This window comes from Galeopterus variegatus, unplaced genomic scaffold (assembly GCF_000696425.1).
Source record: "Galeopterus variegatus unplaced genomic scaffold, G_variegatus-3.0.2 Scaffold5328, whole genome shotgun sequence".
NCBI classification, from domain to species: domain Eukaryota; kingdom Metazoa; phylum Chordata; class Mammalia; order Dermoptera; family Cynocephalidae; genus Galeopterus; species Galeopterus variegatus.
Window position 1 is genome coordinate 98,026 of NW_007731439.1, and position 5,056 is coordinate 103,081.

Sequence of the window (5,056 nt, forward strand, 5' to 3'; positions counted from 1 at the left end):
TAGTCATGCACTCCTCTGCTCTCACTCACTGAGGCCTGACCCTTCCCCCTTTCACTCTGCTAATTCCTTCCTTCATTCAACATTTCCTGAGCACAGGCCCTGTGCCTGACACTGGGGATTTAGCAGTGACCCAGACTGAGATATAGGCCTCCTGGAACTCAAGTTTCATGGGGGGGGCACCGACAAGGCAACTAACGGGCACCATCCAGGGTACCAGGAGAGCAGAAAGCTCAGAGCAGGTGCCTGACCCAGCAGAGGGTCAGTGATGGCAGAAAGACTGCTCAGCTGCCCTGTGAAAAATGGGGAGGAGGCAGTCAAGGGGAGGGGTGAGGGACGAGTGCTCCTGGCAGAGCGACCGACCTGTGCTAAGGCCTCGCCTTCCAAGTGAGGGAGCTGTGAATGCCCCAGAGCAGAGGTGGGTCAGAGGCTGGGCTGGGGCTGGAGAGAAGTTGGGAAGAGGGGAGGAGGCAGAGGCAGGCCTGCCCCAGCCTCCCGCCCCGCTCCCCATCGCCTCACCTGCCCTCCTTGCTGTAATCTAGGCCAGAGCCTGGAGGGAGCCGAGCCCCCATTGGTGCACACCACGTAGGTTTTTCAGAGATAATTTAATCATAGCTATTAATAAGCAGAAAAGAAAGAGCTCTTTATGCTTCTCCTGGAGAAAAGGGGAAAAGCAGAAACACGTGTAACCTTGTTATTCACCCAGCCCTGCCCCCCATACCTGGAGTGTCTCTGGGGCAGGCCTAGGGGGATGGGCCAAGGAGGCCAGGAGGGGGCCCAGGTGGCCTCAGGGACCAACCCCTGCCAAGCTCCCTGACCACACCCCACCCTCACTCCCCTCTAGACACTTCAGCCTCCTCTTGGTTGCTTGAAGGTGCCAAACTATTTCCCACTTCAAGGCCTCGGGCACGAGCTCTTCCCTGTGCCCAAACATTCTTCCTTTTGCTCTTTGCGTGGCTGGCTCATTCTTACCCTTCAGGTCTCAGCTCAAATGCCACCTCCTCGGGGAAGCCTTCCCTCACTACCTCATCTGCAGCTATTTTCCCCAGAGTACTTACATTTTGCTTTCACTCACAGCACTTATTACTATTGGCAATTCTCTGAGCACTTGTAGGTTGACTTATTTCTTTTCTGTCTCCCTGTCTAGATAATTAGCTCTGGGAGAAGACGGACTCTGTCATTTCTTCACTGCTCTGTCCCCAGCACCTTGCACAGTCACTGACACGTGTTAGAATCTAGGTCTATAGGGCCGGCCCTGTGGCTCACTTGGGAGAGTGCGGTGCTGATAACACCAAGGCCACGGGTTCGGATCTCACATAGGGATGGCCGGTTCGCTCACTGGGCAAGCGTGGTGCTGACAACACCGAGTCAAGGGTTAAGATCCCCTTACCGGTCATCTTTAAAAAAAAAAAAAGAATCTAGGTCTATACCTGTTGATGGAGTTGGGGAAGGTTCAGGGGGGTAGGTGGGGAGGAGTTGGGACAAGAACCAGGAGGTGGTGAGGATCTTTTCAACCTGGGAGACCCCTCAGAGAATCTAGAACCTATTAAACGTCCTGCTTTTTCACCACTGGGGATCGGGAGACTTAGAGAGGGGAAGGCACTCGCCCAAAGTCATGCAGTAAGTTTGGGCCAGAGGTGGGACTTCACCCCAGAGCCCTTTCAGGACATACAGTTCTATATGAATCCCATCTCAAATACCGGCTCTGCATTGAGGAGTATTCTGAGGACTCACCTGGGCTCAGGAGGGCAAGAGTGCTGTGCTGCCGTGGATGACTGATGTTTGTCATGTGTCTGGGCTGGATGTTGGGGAACCAGCAGCATGGGGACTAGCATAATAGTATTCCTGTGTCTGTGTTTTTAAGTTTGAAAAAGCACTGGGCTGGGAATCAGGAGACTTGGTTCCTTCAGTCAACATCACCATCTTATCATGTAACTGGATAAGACAGCCAACTTCCCAGGGCCTCAGTTTCCTCATCTGTAAATTGGGGCTATCTACTCCAGCCTTGCCTATCTCAGGGACTATAATGAGAAAATGGGTATAACATTTTCTCAAGCCTGATGGGCTCTACAAATATAACCAATGATTCTTCAGTATAAAATATATCAACACTAATAATAATAATACCCGTGTAGCGAGGTCTCACTATGGAGCAGGCGCTACCCCAGGCACTTTGCACAAATGACCTACAAACCTTTCAACAAACACATGAAGAAGAATCGCTAGCCTGTGTTACAGATGAGGCTGGGGTCAGTGGCCTTGCTCAAGGTCACACAGACCTCATGGGTGGGTAGAGCCAGGATTTGAACCTTACTGGGTATCTTTGCCATAGAGGGTTTCTGACTTAGCTGGAGGCCTCAACACACAGGAAGCAGTGACTGGAGGTGGCGGTGGAGGCGGAGGCAGAGGTGGTGCCCCCTCCCCCCAGGTTGTCTCTGTCCTCTGGCCAGCTGGGCCTGGTTCTCCTCCCAGGCTCTGAGTGGCAGAGAGATTTCCAGGGGATTAAACCCAGCCAGCCCCACCTCCTCTCTGACCTGGAAAGGCCAGCAGGCCCTCCCAGTCCTCTTAAGCCCTCTTGGCAGATCTCCTTTTGTACAAAAAGTTATTGACTTATCAAGGTTAAAATACATTCAGCGCAGGCCAATAAAACAGGGATACCGCCGCATCCCGGCTGTCATGTGCAGCCTGGTTTTCATGGCAACAGGCCCTCTTCTGCACATTAAACGGTTCGGTTGTGCAAAGTTCAGGCGTTACATAAACAGGGAGTTAACAACCACAGTAGAAATCAATGTCTGGCCAGGCATGGCCTGGGGAGATAGCATTGATTGGGCCCTTCATCGTCGATAGGCCAAGTCCCTGCTTCCTGCCCAGCCGCCCTGGGCTCCCTACCGCAGCCCCTGTCCTGGGCTCAGACCCATAGAGCTCCAGGAAGGTGCCCCTACTCTTGTCCCAGAGCCCCTTTCTGGCTGGGATCCAGCAGTGAGGGGATCTGCTAAACTGTCTGCAGTCGTTTTGTAAACCATTACCGCTCAGAGACGCCATTCCATTGCCTTAAAATATGTTCACATCATTGTTAATGGAGAAAGCATCCCATTGCTTTTTAAACCATCCTTGTGACAAGGAACAATCCTACTGCTTTTATGTCTAGCCCCCCCTCTGATCTGGCATGGGGTAGCATGAAGACAGAGAGACGGCTGGGGTGATGAGGGATGGTTGGGAGCTTCCAGCCATAGCGGGTATGGCAGAAGAGCCAACTTGCTACTGAAATCCATTCCCACTTCCATAGGATGGAATGGATGCTGGGAAGAGTGCCCAGCTGGGGACTACATTCCCAGGCACAGCTGTGTGAGTAGCTCTTGCCAATGAAATGTGAGCACGTGTGATATGAGAAGTGTTGTGCCTCTTCACTGGTTTTCCCTTCTGCCCCAAGCCAGAGGATCGACCCTTCTAGGACGAGCAGGGCCAAAGATGGACACAGCCTGGATCCCTGAATCACTTGTGGAAGAAAGCTGCCCATCTGTTGACCAATGACAGGCTTTGAAACTGTTGCATGAGAAATGAGCTGCTATCATTAAGGCACTAATGCTGGGATGTGTTTGTTACAGCAGCTGGTCTTCCTAGCACCAATTCATAGAGCTTCCCAAAAAGGACTCAGACCCTCCCAGCATGGCTTTCTCTGAGTCATGGAATCTCGCAGAGCTGGTAGGCGCTTATTTGATAAAGCAAATACAGTAAAATATTAATGATAGACTCCAAGCAGTGGGTATTTAAGTGTTCGTTGTAAATGTCTTTCAACTTTGCTTTATGTTTGAAATTTTTCATAATAAAATGCTTGAAAAAAAAATCTATTCCTGTATTTTGAAAATCTTTTGGGAACCTTAGGGCCTTAGGATGATGTCTCGGGGATCACTAGTTGGTGGTGGGGGTGAGCACAGGGTGCTGGGAAAGATAAAGTTCTGAGGTCCCTTGCCCCACCGAATTCAACCAGAACAAGTTTAATTTCATGTTTTTTTATATTGAAGTTCATCATGTGATTTTATTTGAAAAAAAAAAAAAAAGATTTCTACAGTTCCAACACTGAAGGTTTGAAAACTATTGGGTTTAACCTCTCATGTTGCCAGTGGGGAAACTGAGACCCAGAGAGGGGAAGAGACTTGCTCCAGGTCACACAGTGAACCAGTGGCTGCTTGGAAGTTCAAACTCAAGTCTCCGTGGCTTTCTGCAGGTTTTCTGGGAGACGCTTCCCTGGGGGCTGCTGAGGAGCCCTGGGGGAAGGAGGATGGTTTGGGCACAAAGTTGAGCGCCCCAAATCCCACATCTTCCAGCCAGAGCCCACTGCTTTTGGCTGTCTTATATGTTGGGTTCCATGGTATTTGACCAAAGGGTCCTGCAAGTGAGGAGTAGCTGTTTGTGAGGTGATGCGGGGACACTGGAGCAGATCTAGTGGGCCAAGAATCTCCTGGAGTGGGACTCTCCCCCTCCATCCCAGCACCATCCCCTTCTCTGTAGCTGCGGTGGGAAGATGGATGGGAGGAGGCTGGGCTGGGACAGACTGCTCAGAAATGATGGATTTGGACCCCGAGTAGAAGCCTCCAGGGTCATCTGGAGCTATGAGCAGAGGTGAGAGGTCACCCAGCCAGGGCAGGTGGGTCAGCAAAGGATAGGGACAGAGAGTCAGCTCAGGGGTCCAAGGGCTGGTGATAGAAAGTTGGTGTGTACCCTAAGTCTGGAAATCCTCTAGTACTAGCTGTAACATTCATTCACTCTGCAACTCCAGTGCACCAGGTCCCGCACTGGGCCCTGGAGATTCTGGGATAAATGGGCACTGTTCCTTCCCCCAGGGGCTCACATTGCAGACAGGGAGAGGGGTGGTTGGGAAATGAACAGTGCCACCCCACCCTAGCAAACAAGAGACTGTAGGTAGATCCCATCATTCCTCTGAGCCTCAGTTTTTCCATCTGGAAAATGAGGACAATTACAGTTCCAAATTGATAATGTATGTAACACATTTGGCACAGAGCTTAGCATGGAGAAATGGTGGTTCTCTACCCCAGACTTG